The following is a 19,658-nucleotide window of genomic DNA, read 5'->3' as shown; positions in this document are numbered from 1 at the left end:
TATAAAAGCAGCGCAATCTGAGGCATGACTAAGCAGTTTTTATTTAGGCACGTTATTGGATGTGATATTGAAGTAAATTCTACTACTCCCAAGTAGACTAAATAAATGCCATTTTGCACTATTGAATATTGGAGTTATTTAATCAACAGTTTAGCGATTCGAACGTTAGCAGAAGGTTTGGAATAAGCGGAATTTCACTAAATTCGTTACAATACATTTTTTCCTGGAGGTGTGGTTGAAAATAAAAATGTTCTCTTAGGTGGCGCTACCAAAGCCAGCTGTTTTTTATTGTGAAGAAATAAACAAGTAATTGGTAATATGAGCGTTATAAACTAAGTCGGTCGCCTTGGTATTGTGGTAGCGTGCTCCGCTTACCACACCGAAGATCATGGGTTCAAGCCCCGGACGAAGTAGCTATTTCATGAAAATTCTGTAGTATTGGAATCTTATACTGTTTTCACACAGAAACTTAATGATCTCATTTCACCTGCTAATGAAATCGTAAATTTTTTGCACACAGAAGTAACTGCTCGATTAGTATGAAGGATGAGACAGACAATCATGGCGGAACGATACAAGGTGGGAGCATGGTGACATACCTACAAACAAACAAAATTCCATGCACTTGTAAATTCGATGGACAAATGTCAAAATCGTACTGCGCCGGTAGTTGATGTATCAAATCAAATAAGAAAGGTTATAATCAGCTGTTCGATGCGGCCACCTTGTATCGTTCCGCCATGCAGACAATGACATTTGCTTTGAAAACTAAGAAACGGAAACGGAAGCGGAACGCTGCCAACAGAGTTGCATTGTGCTTTTGACTTCATTAGGCATTCGATTAGCTACTAATAAAATAATAATAGATTCGAATTTTGTAGGGAATATTGAGCTCAATAAACGTCTTAATGTAGAAAATTGCCTTTATTATTCAATAAGCCGTCTGTGTGAAATTAGTATTACATTTGAGTTCAATTAGAAAAACACGGTTGAGAACAAGTTGAGAACTATCTTTTTCTCAACTGACGAAGCACGTTTTTTGTCATTTAAAAAATGGCCTTTTTGTTGAAAACGCTATGATTCCCAAATTCTGTTTGCAAACAAGTTTTTGAGAGTTGAGAAATATGCTATATTAAATTGACCAGTAATGAGACTCAAGCCCAAATGCTTATTGGGGTTTCGCTTGAAAGCCCATATGTGACCAACTGCATTTCATGAGTAAGAAAGAAATTTTCTGTGGCTTTGATTTTATATATGTATATATGTAGTTTTGTACATATTCGAAACGTTTTCTTATCTTTTGTTGGTAAAGTAAAATTCAAACAAAAATATTTTTAAAAAAAATCGTTTTTGTGAAGATGCATTTCCTGAGGATTACCTGGCTTTTCGGTTCACGCTTGCTTTTGTTTTTCAATGTACCTTTTTACGTGTCTGGTGACAAGCGAACACAATCGTACAACTGATTTGACTTCACTACGAATAGTAGTTTTATCTTGTGGAGATCGAAGACGGAACCGAAGACGCGAAAGTGGAATCGAGGTAGTAGCTGCAACGAATAATCTAGTTTTTATTTATTGAATATTTAACTAGATTTTACATTTATTAGATTTTTATCTTATTTGTTGCCATAAAATGTTAAGTATTAATTATTTGTTGTATGCGCAATGGCATTTAAGGGGAAAAGCTATACGCTTATGAATATTTGAATTCACATAAACGCACAGCATTACCCCCTAAAGGCAGTGCGATGTATCCTAAACTATTTTTTGCCCAGTGGTTGATATTCATACACTAAAGATGTCGCTATACCTTTGTCTACCGCTCATTTCTTTTCATCTCCTGTTCTTTCTTTTCTTATTCTTTATTTTCATTTCCATTACATTTTAGAGTTTAGTACGAGTTTATGGCGCAATGCCTTATTAAATTTATTGATAAACGAAATTATCAAAATAAGTTTCTTTCGTTAATAATCAAAAAAAATTATCAATAAATATTCAAAATAGTAAGATTTTGTTAAATGGGTAGAAGAAGAAATGCCCGTTACCGAAATATTTTTTTCTTTTTTTTATAGTTACCGTTATCTATACCGTTATAACGAAGAGGCTATTTGTCACTCCCCATACAAACACTTTCAATCTACTATCTGTTAGCGCATGATGCTGCATCAAAAATCGTATGTGTTCGGGCGTTTACATCAAACATAGTTATTCGATAAATGTGACTTTTAGGCTGCCTGGATGCTCTTTCATAACTGCTATAATATTGTGGCGAATATTAGCAATTTCGACACGTCACTATTCCGCTAGTAAATAAATGCTGCAGAACGGCACTAGTAATGTAGGTAGAGACAACAAACAGCTACGAGCACGTGTACACGGTACTAAGAGCGCACTCGATAGTACGCACTCATTTACCCAGTAACAAAGAGCGCAGATGATAGCTATCATCCGGTGGCAAAATCCTGAGCCAGATAAATAATTTTGCATGTAAATGCAACAACAACGATTTGAGCCAGATAAATCCAGATATAAGTCTGGTTCAATTTGTAAGCCAGATAATTTGTTAATTACTTCTTTTTAGGTTGGCAACGCGGCCTTTAATATAGCTACTTTTTCAAAAATAGATGTCGCTGCTTAGCCTTTCGCCGTATGAGTTAAATGAAAAACAGCGGCGACATCTGCCTATCACATTTCACGTGTGCGAAAATTACACGACATTTACTTCTTAAGTCTCTCAATGATTCATAGCATTCCCGTGAGAATTGAGCGTGAGCCGGAGCTGTAAAACTCACTGAAAGGCGGCAAATATTTCACACACATGTACAGAGCAAAAAAACTACTATATACATATATACATTGGGATGGGACAAATTTATTGTTGAAAAGGCACACCCAGTTTCTGAATCTATGGGTCATACTGAGTAATATTGTCCATGGGACCATAGGTCTGAAATGAACTTGGAGCCCCCTAATTTTGTTAGAAAATTTATTTATTTTATTTGTGGGAGCCGCTATTCGGATTGGGATATAAAATTTTCTAACAAAATTAGTGAGGCTCGAAATTCATTTCAGGCCTATGTTCCTATGGACAATATTACTCAGTATGACCCATAGATCTGTGAAACTGAATGTGCACCTGACAATTTTTTCCCCCCTTTTTCCCCATAAAATTTGACCCGCCCTAATATACATGTATATAGCCAAACCCAATATGAGGTACAGAAACTAGAAATAAATAAGCAACTATTCGAGAAGACTGTTCGCGAAAAGTCTAGACCCTGGGATAAAACAATGACGAGCCAACGGAGAGTATAAAAGTAGCTCAATCGAAAGAATAGTCAGTTTGATTTTAGCACGTCATAAGAGAAGTGCGTATATACATTAAATTGTGAATATCTACTTCCATGGTGGTGCTGTAGATAAATAGCATTTTATATTAACAACATTGCCGTTTATTTATTCGACAGTTAAGTGATTTGAAAGACAGCATAAGCATAAAATGTTCCACCATTTAAGACTGCACACATTTTATAATTTAGGAACTTGTTATGAGTCACTTATTACGTTTTGGCTTTGGCCTACTCATTAATAATGATTTATACCTTAGAATTAAAGCTTGAATTTATAGTGGCACAAAGTTTTCAACTTGTCTATTTATTTTTTGCAAATTTCTGAAATAATTGTTTGCATTACTTTTCGCGATTAATCGAGAAGTATGCCATTTCGTGATCTGTCCGTTTCAGACTTATCAAATGCTGACTTAATCTAAATACTCTTTGGTTCATAAAAAGTTTGATTTTGTGCCATAATAAGAGTTGTGTAAAAATTAAAGTAACTTTTGTGAAAATAAATAAAACGACAATTGTGCATATTAGTTGCGACGAAAGCCGATGATGACGGCAGCGGCAATAAACTTAGCCAGGATGACGATTGACTGTACTTTTATTTAAGTAACACCACAAACTATCGATTATAAGTATATACAAATGAAAACCAAACACAAAGCACCAATTAAATACCAAACGAATAGCAAAAACGTAATAATTATATACACAGCCAAACTACAAATGCATACAGTGATATGCCATGAAATAGAGCCACGCACTATCAACATCATATAAATAAAATAAACTAGGGAGTCTATGGGTCTATGGATTCAATAAGTATAAGAGGTAATTTGTAGGCTTCACATTGAATTCAGTTAGTAACATCTTAACCATTGTCCCAAAGTTTTAAAATTAGTTGAAAAACTACTATGGCTGTGATTTAGAATTGAGCCAGGAGAAATTTCTTTCCTTTAGTCGTGGCCAGTTATGTTACTACTTGGAATACAACTAGACTGTTAATAGAAGTTAATTCATGGCCCTTAAGTTGAGCGCAATACTTGGTTCGGTGTCTATTATTATTGGTTGCAGGTGTGTAATGACTGACCCCATAATCTCCTAGTTGCCGACAGCAATTTGCGGGGATTCGCCCTCATTTGGATCATAAGAATGCCGAATGAATGTTGCGTTATTTTTTCTGTTTTGTTTGTTGATAATTTAGTTTATTGTTCTGTAAATTGAATTGAGTTTTGTACGCATATTTGGTGAAATTTTCGTTTAAAAAACATTTTATTATTGAATCTTATTGTTATGCAAGTGGGTACACAATATTTTTGGATCACCTGATTTTTTATTGACTATCGCTGTCTCATTCTGTATCCCTTTCTATCACCCGTTGGAGATAGCCGGCGCTATGCGCCGCCATATTGCACACCCTGCCAAAACGCTTAAAAGTAGCCATATTGAACATCCTGTCAGGCAGTTGACGGATAATATATCACACTTGTTTTATCCACAATGCACAATATTTTTGGTTTTTTAGCTCGGTGCAAAGATAAACAAATTTTTTGGTGTTCCAACTCTAGAGCAAGCAACATATAGCTGGCCATGGGAAAAGCACAGACTCTAAATTTAAGCCTGCAACAGTAAACGATTGTCCTTGTGCTTTGTTGGTTGTAATTGCAAAAGCAAGGCGTACCGGAAACTGTAAGCGCTTAAAATTGAATGGCAAATCTGTAGGAATCATTGGGATCCACGGTATAAGCACATCTTCACCTTTGCTTTTACCGCTGATGATTGTTGCTTCGATTGCATTCGGCATTAATTTCTTAACGCAAAGTCTGGTTCCATTGCACAATTTTGGTGGGTCTAAATTCCGTAGAAGCATGATTGGTGGCCAATTTTCAAAGCTAATATATGCGCAGGCAATCCAGGTGGTTTTAAAGAATTTAGAAATTCAATTGGATAATTCACAATTTGATCTTCATCTGTAACTGTGTCGATCGATTTATATTTCGTCACTTCACCAGGAATTTGGTTCGAATGCGATCATTGAGTTTGTTAACATGATCATTTTTGGGAGCTAAGATTGCTCGTTCGCATAGCCAAAAAAGTTTAATTTAAAATTCTTAATTCCGAAATATGAAAAACCTTCGTCTTGATCGAAGGAACAAACCTATAGCCAAAATTTGGTGATGATGGAAATGTGGGAAATACGTTTCCATAGGGAACACACACACAAAATTTGATTTTTATATATATAGATGTAGATAGTCTGAAGCTAACAAATTTTTTTAACGGCGGCAGATTACTAAACGTCCAAAAGGAATAACAGCCAAACTCAACAATGAGTCAAACTTTAGCTGTTGAAATAGCCTAAGTTTGTACGGCAGCCATAGTTCTGAAAAATCCCATTTATAGGGAAGGTGCCACGCCCCTTTGACTTACCGTCATATAACTCCTTACCAATTTTCATTATCCTACCATTTAACCCTCACTAGGGTAGGCACCTTGTCGTTGGTGTGAGGGCTTAGCCGAACTCCATAGCGCCCGACTATGAGGCGGAGCTGTTTAGGACTGACATCTACGCCGTTTCGCCTCATAGGAGGGCGGCGGGATGTCGGTGACCAAGAACTGCCAACCCCCTAATCCAGGGTGTTATGCGGACCGTGCCTATTGGACGATTTGCAGCCAGGGGATAAATTCGGCTGTATTCGAACGGAGCCTTCCCGATACCGGGCCATCTCGGGAAGTATTTATGGCCTTACCGCAGTAAGGGGCGCTGCTGTGGCGGACGGTTCTTTCCCCGTATATAATACTGGACCGCTGAGCCCGCCTTGTCGGGCAGGTGGTCGTACGACCAAGATGAACAACTCATTACCTGAATGTAATAAGGAGGATGTAAAGAGGAGGACTGAGTCGCAATCCAAGGACGACAAATACGAATTAAGCGATGCGTCGGACTCGGGGAGCGAGAGTAGTGCTGATTCAATGAACTCCGTGTTGGAGAAGCACACAAATGAAAACGGAGTAGAAGAGTGGAGAAGGGTACGGAGCAGAGGAAGTAAAAGAGCTCTCTCGCAGTACCGTGCAGCACTAAGAATTGTACAACGCTTGGGAGCAGTGGTCGACCCAACAGAAGTGGAGATCGAGCGCTTGGAATGGGCCCATGAAGCGATAGAAGTAGGTCGAAGGCAGTTCAAAAGGTTTGCTGCGAGAAACCCTCGGTTCTGCAACCGGTACGAGGAGGAAGAAGCGTCGAATGGCAGAATGAAGAGGCAACGTTCGGCAGAAGGCGACAAGCCTGCTTTCAAGAGACAGAAAGGACCCAGTCCTAGAGCCGCGAGGCAGGGCAGTCGCATAGACAAGACAAGTAGGCCCAAAGCTGTAAGACAGATGGGTTCCAATAGCGAGGTAGCAACTACCTCGAAAGCTGCCAGTCAGAGGGAAGTTCCAACTACGGAAGTAGGAGATAAGCCAAAGGGAGATAACGCTAAGACTCCGGCTTTCTCGGAGGCGCTAAAGGGAGTTAACGCGAAGACTCCGGTGTTCTCGGAGGTTCCAAAGGGAGATAACACTAAGACTCCTGCTTTTCCCGAGAAGATGAGTGATGTGGCAAAGCAGTCACTGACTGTGGCGCTGGTTGATCGTAGCAGTCCGAAAACTGTAAGCGCTTAAAATTGAATGGCAAATCTGTAGGAATCATTGGGATCCACGGTATGAGCACATCTTCACCTTTGCTTTTACCGCTGATGATTGTTGCTTCGATTGCATTCGGCATTAATTTCTTAACGCAAAGTCTGGTTCCATTGCACAATTTTGGTGGGTCTAAATTCCGTAGAAGCATGATTGGTGGCCAATTTTCAAAGCTAATATATGCGCAGGCAATCCAGGTGGTTTTAAAGAATTTAGAAATTCAATTGGATAATTCACAATTTGATCTTCATCTGTAACTGTGTCGATCGATTTATATTTCGTCACTTCACCAGGAATTTGGTTCGAATGCGATCATTGAGTTTGTTAACATGATCATTTTTGGGAGCTAAGATTGCTCGTTCGCATAGCCAAAAAAGTTTAATTTAAAATTCTTAATTCCGAAATATGAAAAACCTTCGTCTTGATCGAAGGAACAAACCTATAGCCAAAATTTGGTGATGATGGAAATGTGGGAAATACGTTTCCATAGGGAACACACACACAAAATTTGATTTTTATATATATAGATGTAGATAGTCTGAAGCTAACAAATTTTTTTAACGGCGGCAGATTACTAAACGTCCAAAAGGAATAACAGCCAAACTCAACAATGAGTCAAACTTTAGCTGTTGAAATAACCTAAGTTTGTACGGCAGCCATAGTTCTGAAAAATCCCATTTATAGGGAAGGTGCCACGCCCCTTTGACTTACCGTCATATAACTCCTTACCAATTTTCATTATCCTACCATTTAACCCTCACTAGGGTAGGCACCTTGTCGTTGGTGTGAGGGCTTAGCCGAACTCCATAGCGCCCGACTATGAGGCGGAGCTGTTTAGGACTGACATCTACGCCGTTTCGCCTCATAGGAGGGCGGCGGGATGTCGGTGACCAAGAACTGCCTTACCGCAGTAAGGGGCGCTGCTGTGGCGGACGGTTCTTTCCCCGTATATAATACTGGACCGCTGAGCCCGCCTTGTCGGGCAGGTGGTCGTACGACCAAGATGAACAACTCATTACCTGAATGTAATAAGGAGGATGTAAAGAGGAGGACTGAGTCGCAATCCAAGGACGACAAATACGAATTAAGCGATGCGTCGGACTCGGGGAGCGAGAGTAGTGCTGATTCAATGAACTCCGTGTTGGAGAAGCACACAAATGAAAACGGAGTAGAAGAGTGGAGAAGGGTACGGAGCAGAGGAAGTAAAAGAGCTCTCTCGCAGTACCGTGCAGCACTAAGAATTGTACAACGCTTGGGAGCAGTGGTCGACCCAACAGAAGTGGAGATCGAGCGCTTGGAATGGGCCCATGAAGCGATAGAAGTAGGTCGAAGGCAGTTCAAAAGGTTTGCTGCGAGAAACCCTCGGTTCTGCAACCGGTACGAGGAGGAAGAAGCGTCGAATGGCAGAATGAAGAGGCAACGTTCGGCAGAAGGCGACAAGCCTGCTTTCAAGAGACAGAAAGGACCCAGTCCTAGAGCCGCGAGGCAGGGCAGTCGCATAGACAAGACAAGTAGGCCCAAAGCTGTAAGACAGATGGGTTCCAATAGCGAGGTAGCAACTACCTCGAAAGCTGCCAGTCAGAGGGAAGTTCCAACTACGGAAGTAGGAGATAAGCCAAAGGGAGATAACGCTAAGACTCCGGCTTTCTCGGAGGCGCTAAAGGGAGTTAACGCGAAGACTCCGGTGTTCTCGGAGGTTCCAAAGGGAGATAACACTAAGACTCCTGCTTTTCCCGAGAAGATGAGTGATGTGGCAAAGCAGTCACTGACTGTGGCGCTGGTTGATCGTAGCAGTCCGTTCGGACAAATGACTACTGAAAGGTGGAGATCTGTGGAAAGGGAGCTTATTAGCTTAATGCTTAAGATGATGCGGGAACAACCAAGTAAGCCCCTTCCAACTTTTGATTCGGGGGGATGGTATAATGGTGTGAAGATGATAGCGTGCGACAACATCGCGATCTTGCGGTGGCTGGAGGAAGTCGTTCCAAACCTCCAAAGGCAAGGCACGAACGCGCGGTTTGAGGTGGTGGATAAAGCGCAAATCCCCACGGTACCAAAAGTTAAGGTATGGATACCATGCGTGATGAAGTCGGAGGATACACTGCGACTTCTGCAGAATCAGAATCCGAACATACCGGCACAGGATTGGAAGGTACTTACTGTATCTCGGCCTACCGAGGATGGTCAGTTCTACATCTTCCAAATAAACAAGCAGGCGGAGGATATTTTGTACACGCAGCTTGGCAAAATGTCCTTTGGCACTGGCAAAATTTACATGCGACTCAGGAAAAGAAGTCCCGAGGATAAAAATCCTAACACGCTGGAAGTGGGCGAAGTCGAAAAGGACCTCAGAAGCCCAAGGGAAAAAAGACAGGTGGAGGTCCCCGACGTCACCACGAACGTGCTAGAAGAGGACCAACCGCTAAATGGTGCTGTGACTCGCACAGAGGAACACACGGCACAACATTCACGAGGGGCTGAAGGGGGCCTCGAATACTCTAAACCAAAAGGGCAAGAGGAGGACGACGACGTCAAGACGAAGGTGCTTGAGGGGGACAAACAGCCCAATGGTGCTGCGAGTCCTACAGATAAACCTCCAACACAGTAAAGTGGCGTCGAGCGAACTCTTCCTAACCCTTGAGGAGGGTTCGTTTGACGTGGCGCTGATCCAGGAGCCGTGGCTCTCATCGGGAGGAAAGGTTTCTGGACTTAGCGCGCGCGGGTTTGGCGTTTACTACGCACAAACGGAAGGACGGGTGCGAGCTGTAGTAATGGTAAGGAAACAGCTGCATTCATATATGCTGCCTAATTACACCACCGAGGATCTCGTAGCGGTGGCCGTTGAGCAAAAGAATAAGCAGGCATTTATCCTGGCGTCCTGCTACATGGCCCATGCTGCGGAGGTTCCACCGATGGAGTGCAAAAGGCTAGTACAGGAGGAAGGGCGCAAAGGGCGGTTGGTCATAGGCGCAGATGCAAATGCGCACCACAATGCGTGGGGAGGAGCAGATACGAACGAGAGAGGCGAATCTCTATTTTGTTACATCCTGCAAACCAATTTGCAGATAGCCAACAGGGGAAATGTTCCTACATACATTGGTCCAACAACCAGCAATGTTCTGGATATTACATTGAGCTCCGAGCGTGATATATCAAGGTATGATTGGATGGTTCTCGATAGACCATCCTTCTCCGACCATGCGTATATAAGCTTCAGCATCCCACTAAAGAGGGTAGAGAAGGGAGGAACCTTTAGAAACCCTAGGGCAACGAATTGGACTAAATTCCAGAAACATGTAGAAACGAAACTGGGACAACCCAAAGAGGTTGCTAATGTAGAGGAACTGGAGGAGTCGAATGAATTCCTAACAAGGACGCTTATGACTGCGTATAACAAAGCTTGCCCTATAAGAAGATTCAGAGGAAAAGCAAAGCCGCCATGGTGGAGCAATGAGCTGAGTCTTCTAAGAAGACAGGTAAAAGAAATGTTTAAACTCGCAAAGACCGCGGAAATCGAAGCGTGTCGGGACGAGTACAGGGATCTACTGAGGATCTACAAGCGTGAAATTACCAGGGCGAAGAGAAACTCATGGAAAAGTTTCTGTACGGACATAGAGTGCTCCAGTGAAACAGCACGGTTGAAAAAAGTCCTAGCAAAGGGAAACATAGTCCAGGGACTAATAAAGAAAGAGAACGGGGAATGGTCACGTGATAGTGAGGAATCCCTTGAGGTGCTTCTCGATACACATTTCCCATCGGGAGACGGTTTAGAAGAACCAGCAGACATCACTCACACTTCGATCACGGAGCTGGTGGTGCCGGGCTTGGTGACCGATACCAAGATCGAGTGGGCAGTGAAGACGTTTTCTAAGTTTAAATCGCCGGGCCCAGATGGTATATTCCCGGCCATGCTACAAGTCTCAAGTAGGGCGGTCGGGGAATGGCTTAAAATAATATTCGATGGGTGCATAAGACTGAATCATGTACCGCACTCTTGGAGAACTGCTCGTGTAGCTTTTCTACCAAAGGCGGGGAAGATCGGTCACGTGTATCCCAAAGACTATAGACCCATTAGCTTAACATCATTACTGCTCAAAACCTTTGAGAGGCTGATAGATGTGTACATAAAGTCCAACGTGGATGAAAAGCTGCTCTCCACAACACAGCATGCGTACACCAAAGGCAAGTCGGTAGACACCGCATTGCATAGGGTGGTAATAAGCATAGAGAAATCCCTGGAATATAAGGAGTATGCTCTAGGAGTCTTCTTGGACATTGCCGGGGCTTTCAATAATGTTGCAAAATGGGCGATTATGGATGGTCTTAATTACATTAAAGTACATCCTGCCTTAATCAGATGGATCGGCTGCATGCTAAATTGCAGAAAGATTACATCACAATGGGGATTGTACGAGGCCACGAAATCAGTGGACAGGGGCACGCCGCAGGGAGGGGTGCTATCACCTCTGCTGTGGACACTGGTCATCAACCAACTGCTCAGGCAATTCGATGAGGGACCCGTAAAACTTACGGCTTACGCAGATGACGTTGCAATTGTCATAAGTGGAAAATGCCTTCCAACGATTAGTTCTTTGATGGATCGGGCGCTTCGGGATATTCATACCTGGGCATCTAATGTCGGGCTGAAAGTCAATGCGGAGAAGACGGATATGGTCTTGTTTACAAAGAGGTACAAGGTCCCAAGGTGGACCAGGCCTAAGTTAGGAGCGGTGACCTTACAGGAGAAACCTTGCACAAAATATCTAGGAATCATCCTAGACAGTAAGCTGTCATGGAAGCTCAACTTGGAGGAGAGGGTCAAGAAGGCCTCAACGGCACTCTATGCATGTAAAAGAATGCTGGGGTGTACGTGGGGCCTATCACCCTCTCTTTCTCATTGGGTTTTTACAGCGATTGTAAGCCCTATTCTATACTATGGAGTTCTTGTTTGGTGGAAAGCCACACAAAAAACAACATACCTCAAAAAATTAGAGGGGGTATGCAGACTATCGATGCTTTGCATTACGGGAGCCCTGAAAACAACCCCGACGGCTGCACTGTATGCCATTCTGCACATTCCACCTGTAGACCTGGTAGCAAAGAACAAAGCGTTAACGACCGCAACCAGGCTCGATGCTTCGGGGCAGCTTGAGCGCCGACCATATGGCCATAGTAGTATAGCGTCCTCAGTCACAAGACGAACAGACTACATGATTCCCTACCTGCACTTTGAGGGAGATCTTAAGGCCACAATAGAGGTGGACGGTTGGCGCAAGGGTGCGCAAATGGCGGACGAGGCGCTACATGTGTACACCGATGGTTCCAAAATAGTGGAAGGAGTAGGGTCTGCGGTATACTGCGCTGATCCGGCATTAAGCAGATCCTACAGGCTGCCGGATTACTGTAGCGTTTTCCAAGCGGAAATATTAGCCGTAACCAAAGCAGTAGAAACCCTGGAAGAGAATAGCTTAAGCTGCAGCCGTGTTAACTTTTATATTGACAGTCAAGCAGCAATTAAGGCAATAATCTCGCATAGCACAGCATCTAAATGCGTGTTAGAGTGTAAGCAGTCTCTGGAGAGAATCGGGACAGGGAGAAGCATACATCTATATTGGGTCCCAGGGCATATGGGAATAGATGGGAATGAAAAAGCGGACGAATTAGCTAAAAAGGGCGCATCCCTTGAAGCTTGCTCCGTAGACGTCCCAATTAGATTGGGCGAGATTAAGCGAATGCGAGAGGTGCACATGATCGACCAAGCAGAAAAGGCGTGGGTTCAAGCGCGGGGCTGTAAAGTGTCGAAGATTATGTGTAGGTCTTACAACCTTAGACTAACACAGTTGCTTCTATCATTAAAAAGAGAGGACTGTAGACTCATGACGGGTATTCTGACTGGACACTGCCTTCTGGCGTCACATGCCTTTAAATTAGGCTTGGTCAGTGATAGCAGGTGTAGGAAGTGCGGGTTGGAGGAGGACACGATCGAGCACGTTCTGTGCTCGTGCCCTGCACTTGCCAGGCTAAGACTCCAGCTATTAGGAGTGATACAGCTGTCAGATCTAGAAGCAGCAAGTGGCTTAAGTCCTAGGAAGCTTCTAGTATTTGCCAAGAGGACGGAGTTATTTTATAACATAGGTCCTGGTTTTTGATAGGGTTTTTCAGTTTGGTCGTTAAAACAAACTTCTGGTAACACTACGGACTCAATCAGTCTATGTGAGGTCCTCATGGACCGGCCAGTTCAACCTACCTACCTACCTACCATTACTACATCCAGAGATATGCAGTATGATATATTCCATTTGTATGGGAGGTTCCACGCCCCCTTTTTCCTAATTCCACATTTTTTTGGTAGTGTTAGGGATTGACTTCATATAACTCCTTACTGAATTTCAATGTTCTGGCATGTATACCTTCAGAGTTATGCAGCACCAAAGATTCCATTTGTATTGGAGGTGCCACGCCCCTTTTATATATCGAAATTATTTTTAGCCTAAAACCTTCCCGTTGATCGAAGGAGCCTATAAACAAAATTTGGTGATGATTGAAGTGTGGGAAATACGTTTCCATAGCGAACACACACACACAGAATTTGATTTTTATATATATAGATTACCGGTCAATATGTTAGATACAAAAGTTTAACCTTTTATTTACACTTACTATGTTCCCATATTCCACTTATCAATTATAAAAAAGTGTTTCCAAAGTGGGGTCGTCCCTCGGCGGTGATTTGGCAAACACTCCGAGTGTATTTCTGCCATGAAAACCTTCTCAGAGAAACCGTTCGGTATCGGCGTAAAACATGTAGGTCCCGTCCCGCCAATTTGTAGGAAAAATTAAAAGAACCACAACGCAAATTGAAAAAGAAGCTCGGCCTTAAATCTCTTGTGAGGTTATCGCACCTTGCATTTATCTATTTCAAATTAATTATATTTCATCAATTTCTATTGGCCTTCTCATGAAAACTCAAACAGTGATATCACAGGACACTATTAAAGCTAAGAAATTTCACTTGGCTCTATTTTATATAACTGCGATAATATTGTAACGAATTTAGAGAAATTCCGCTTATTTGCAACCTTCTGCTTACGTTCGTATCGCTAAGCTGTTCAATAAAACACTCCAATATTCTGTATTACAAAATGGTCTTTATTAGACTACTTTAAGAGTACTTCGCAATTAATCAGCTTGTGCTGCTTTTATACCCTCTGCCCAAATGTCTATACGTTCTTCTGCTAGAATTTTCTACTTGGTTGCCAGCTATACGCTACTATCTATAAACTACAGACACACGTTTATAGCCTCTCGCATAGCCATATGCGCGTGTATATGTGAGTACTACTTCGACCGATGACTAACTACATCTGTGTGTGTGAATTATCTCTTCGTTGCCTTGCATGTATGTGGGTAAATGACGATTAATGTGTTTATGTAGCTTACTTTAATGTTTTTGTTGTTGTGCATTTAATTAGTGATGTGAATATTCGTCACAATATGATGCTCTAATGAATTTTGTATTCTCGGGATTACGGCTTAAGCTTAACATGTTTACACCACCGGTTGCTGAGTTAATTTCATTTACATGGTCTAGCAACTGCCTGGCTCTATTTCATAGAACATCACTGTATATACAATAAATTTAATAATATATGTAAATATATCGTTGGCATATATCTAAATATAGTTCATATGCACCTAGAATATGTATAGTAACAGATTTACAAAAACGCATGTGGCCAAAGGCCAAACTAGTCAGTAACATTCTAGTTCATTGACTAGAATTTTGGGGTTAATAGTTAATTGAATAGAGCTTTGTAGAGTTATTGATAACAGTTAAATTGAAACTGAATTAACTCAGTTTAAGAAGACCAGTATATATAAATACTTGGATAAACATTAGTTTACAATGATTTCTGTAACGCGATTTTGACTAACAATTACATACATATCTCATTTACAATAATATTCAGCTCCCATGCAGCTGCGTTCGGCATCAAAGCAGAGTCGCTAACGCGGCGCAGACGATAAAAGTTGAAAGCACGATAGAACAGCTGATTTCTGTTGATATTTGATAAGAGACTTATATTGGTTGCGCAAGATGCGCACGGGTCCGGTCCGAATAGTAATAATTAACAACAATAACGAGTTTCAAGAAGCAATACTAAAAATACCAACAAAATTAGTGAAACTATTGATTTCACATTAGTAACATTAAAAACAGTAGCTGGGTGATCAAGCTTAGCTCGGCGTTGACTTTGCCTCAGAAATATTTATTAGGCGTAAGTACCAATTACTCGTGAAGTTCGAAGTGTAAACATACAGGTTTACGTCTAGAAGCTTTTTTTTTTATTTATATAGAGCTTGCCAGGGTTTGAAGTTAAACCACAACAGATGTCACTTTACCAGAAACAAATAATTTCTGGTTATTTGAGAAGAGCTTCGTCGGCTTCTTATTGGTAACCACTTATACCGACAAGTTTCAACTCATACCGCTTCTTTCCTATGAATGATCGATAACAAATCGATAAAACGTCGAAAACAGATTGGGAACACTCCGAAAACAAATCGATGTTTTCTTTAACAAATGGATAAGTTTTTCATGAAAGATCGATAACTTTTCGGTAATAAATCGATCTTACTTACTTACTTAAATGGCGCTTAACCGTTTAAACGGTTATCGTTTGACGTGGCGGGCTTGCTCCAAGACAGACGCCCGCTTGCAGCCGCACCTAGTGGTGAAGAGACGCTGTCGCTACAATAACATGGGAGATCCCCCGGCTAGCCCTTAAACCGATTATGTCAGAGTGGCCTAGCCAGGTTGTCGCCTTCTCACATTAGCTCACCACTAAACGGATGTGTGGCTACCCAGAGGATAATTGGCCGCAAGAGACCGGAAGTAGTGAGCTGCTTGAACCGCATGCAAAGAATCGCTCTGGCAATTTCCAGGTGAATGGCGGTCAGAAGCTTTCCCCACTTTCGTGGACTTCTACACACGACTCCACCCTCAATAACAATGCAAGTTTTTAATTTGCCCGGAATGGAGTTTCCCATTCACGTGGTTTTTGATGCAAAAGAGAACCAGACGATCACTTACAAAACTTCGCGAAACACTGCCTACACAACGAAATCATATTTATCAAGAGTAAATATTTTTATATTTTCTGATAAAAATAATGTTATTATGCAGTCTGCTATTCATTCTTTAAAATGCAGTTTTTGATTTTGAAAATGTTGAAAATGTACCAGCGAGTTGTGAAAAAATTTCGAAGTTAGAAAATATTACTTATCTGTCGATACTATGCACGCTGCTGCATCAAAAATTGTATGTGACGGGGCTATTAACTTTCTAACTAACTAGACGTTCTGGGTTTTGATTTGTTTTCAAATCGTAGGTTGGGTCCCTGCGCATATACATGTTTTGATCAGTGTTGCCAGGTTAGCCAGTCAGTGTTGGGAGGCTAGATTTAGCCTTTTTTTTTGCCTTTAGCCTCGAAATTTTGGGTTTAGCTTCGTGACTTTTTTCTAGCCTTTTTTACTCCGAATGTATTTTTAATAATTTCTAAAATAAAATAATTTCAATAGTTCCTGTGAACACCTAATACCTAATAATATGAGTTCTCTACAAAAGATTAATTCTTTTTCTGCTGAAAATTCGTTAAAAGTTTCAAAGCCAGATGTATTTTCTTACTTTGAAAAAGAGAAGTATAGTTATTCTTCAAGTCAAATAGCATTAATAGAGATGCAGTGGCGAAAACTTATAACAATACAATGGCAAAATGTACACTCCACCATGGAATTTTGGTCGGAAGTCCGAGAACATAAAAATGCATTAAACGAACCTCCTTTTTTAGAACTTGTCGAAATCATATTTAGTTTTTTAGTATTACCACTCAGTAACGCGGAGGTTGAAAGAATTTTTAGTGGCATGGAAATTCTGAAAACTAAATTAAGGAACAAACTAAAAATTAAAATGCTTAATGCGCTGCTTAATATTAGATGCTCGTTAAAACGCTTATCTAAATGTTGTAAGGATTTTGAAATTACCGATGATCTCATATTTATGGTAAATAGCCAAACTTTATACGCAGACTTAAGCTCTTCTGATTCTTCAGACGGGGAATATTTTATATAAATAATTAGTTTGTAATATTTTTTTTATGTATATACACATATGCAATCATTTAAAGTAATTCCATGTGCTAGTCAAGGAAAATGTGCCTGATATGTTTTGAAACAAGAAGTTATGTTTATGTTTTTATTTACAAATGTGTAAACTAAAATATAAAAAAAAATTTTATGAATTACCCAAAAAAATTTCTGGCAGTTTTTTGCTTCTTTTTTTCTAAATTTAGCTTTTTCTAACCTTTTTTTTTGCCAATCTAGCTTCTTGTTTTGTCATCACCTGGCAACACTGGTTTTGATCAATCTGCTACGCTCTCAATATTTATCTATTGGATATATAAAAAAAAGTATGTGTATCTGAAATACTTGAGAACTAGCTGAGAACCTGTATGTTCACAGCTACTCGCATACAAACATACATATGTATGTACATTTCTAATACAAGCTTTCGCACATATTTTACAGGTACAAAGAAGGCAATGCAAAAAACAAAAAAATGTAATCGTAACGGTTAACAAAAACAAGAAAAAAAAACTGGCATGAAGCATTTATTGATCCCATGTTTATTCGTACTTACACACTGGGGATGCCAGGCAGGGAGACCCGGTTTTTTCAAGTTACGAAAATCCCGAGATTTTTTAAAATACGCAAAGGCATCACGCTTAAAATCCATTGTAACCCCTAAATTCGTTAAATTTGTTGTCTGCCCAATTTCGTTGTTGTTGTTGTAGCGATAAGGACACAGATGCGGTACGTAACCCGCTGGGGATGCTCAATTTCGTAGTCCGCAATAATTTTTCTATGAATCGGTACTGCTTTCCTAGTGCAACACATGGACTTGCATTTTTTCAGGTTAACAATCGAAAAAGATGGGTCTGAGTATGAATGAGGACAAAACGAATTACCTGAGTCAGTGCATTTGCGCCTTGGCAACCACGCCACTGTCGACAGCCATAATTTCGAAAAAGTAAGACTTCATTTATTTGGGAACCAGCATTAACACAAACAACAACTTTAGCTTTGAAGTCCAGCGAAGAATCACTCTAGCCAATAAAAGCTACTTTGGGCTAGGTCCTCTCTCGACAAACATGCTCTACAAGTCACTTAACATACCAGTCCATTTATATTTTATATTTAAGTTTGTGAAGTGTGGCAAGACGCCAACTCCAATGACATACCAATGTTAAAAGGACATAGAATGTATATAGATGGGTGTTGCCCCTTCTTCAACGGGCATAAGACATCTCTTGCCTAGGTAGATAGTTTGATTTTGGTAAAGCCTCCGTATTTGTAGGTGACGTGTAGCTCACAAAGCTTTCAGCGTTAAACTATGATTCGAAATTGTTGGCAAATCCGATGATATAACAAAAGAAACGAAAAGATACACATTAAAAAATAAGAAAAGAAAAAGTTCATTAACCTAGCTTTTCTAGCAAATAGCCAAAACAAAACTTAACTGAAATGAAATTAGTTACTCTAAGTTGGAATTGCTAAAAATAATTGCAAAACTCATAGCTTATATACATATTTATATACCCTACACAAATATACATACATATATCTACCATCAAACTACCAACAAAATAAAAGTTATAAGTTCACTGGGTTTGTTTTGGACTAAGCGTTTTGCACGTCACACGGCCGCTAAACTTAACCGTACAATATGGACAATGAAATTTCTCATGTTCAAATGAAGATCGTCACAATCGCGCAAGTTGTTGCGTTTGTAAATATGACAGAATTACATACTTATAGTTCCGACACATAAGCACTTTTTCATATAAATGAGTTTAACACAAGCTTATGCATTATGAGTAGATTGCACATATTTTTATGGAGAACGGTAGAATGAGCGACACTGGCGCTATCTGATATTGAGAAGTAGCCATCTCCCAAATTTTGTTCCAAGCAAATCATAAGAAGAAGAATTTGACATTTGCTTTGGCTAAGGGTGTTGGCACACTTCGCAAGTGAAATTGTTTTTCCTACTGGTTGGTAAAATTTCTAACATTTTTCGCAATTAAAAACTGCAACATAACAATCAAATGCGACATAAAACATGTTAGCAAGTAATTTTGTTGTATAGGGAGAATGTTTATAAAAGTGCTTCGCGAAATTTTGTATGTGAATGGACAAGGCGTAACAAACATCAATTGCCAAGTCTGAAGTTCCTTCATATTTACAAACGCAACATCTAGGTTGACTTTCGGCTGTGCCGAAGACTTCATACCTTTCATGAATGGGGCTGAACAATAATCTTATCCCGTTCGTAATCTCCGAATAATCGGATGTATAAGATAAGAAATATATAGTGAACAGATCTGCATACCTTAACGATTTTTAAGATAAATATAAAATAAAAAACAGGTAGGTACTTTGTGTGAGGATGCAAAGTTTCTGGTTTTTTGTGGTCTGGGTGTAAAAACTATGACTGCGAATCACGTATTTCAACAATATATGACGTAAACGTAACTATTTGATGAAATTTGATGAATTTTGAAGCTTCTAGCCGTAAAAA

The 19,658-nt window shown here is 40.5% G+C and overlaps 1 protein-coding gene across 13 annotated transcripts in view; it reads right to left on the bottom strand.

Moving 5' to 3' along the window:
* Positions 1-19,658, bottom strand: part of kis (kismet) — a 256,293-nt gene that overhangs the window by 177,334 nt on the left and 59,301 nt on the right. For 3 of the 13 annotated variants that reach the window (XM_067766694.1, XM_067766696.1, XM_067766703.1), the window contains exon 1: positions 18,046-18,426. The exons of 4 other annotated variants lie outside the window; for them this stretch is intronic. The gene's annotated coding sequence lies outside the window, so the exon portion shown is untranslated. Of the gene's footprint in view, positions 1-18,045; positions 18,428-19,658 lie in introns of those variants that run through there. 6 more of the 13 variants (XM_067766688.1, XM_067766695.1, XM_067766697.1 and 3 more) reach the window with 4 other exon arrangements.

The sequence above is a fragment of the Eurosta solidaginis genome, chromosome 2, assembly GCF_040869045.1.
Source record: "Eurosta solidaginis isolate ZX-2024a chromosome 2, ASM4086904v1, whole genome shotgun sequence".
Lineage (NCBI taxonomy): Eukaryota > Metazoa > Arthropoda > Insecta > Diptera > Tephritidae > Eurosta > Eurosta solidaginis.
The sequence above is the reverse complement of the archived record's forward strand: the minus strand, read 5'-3'. Positions and strand labels throughout refer to the sequence as shown.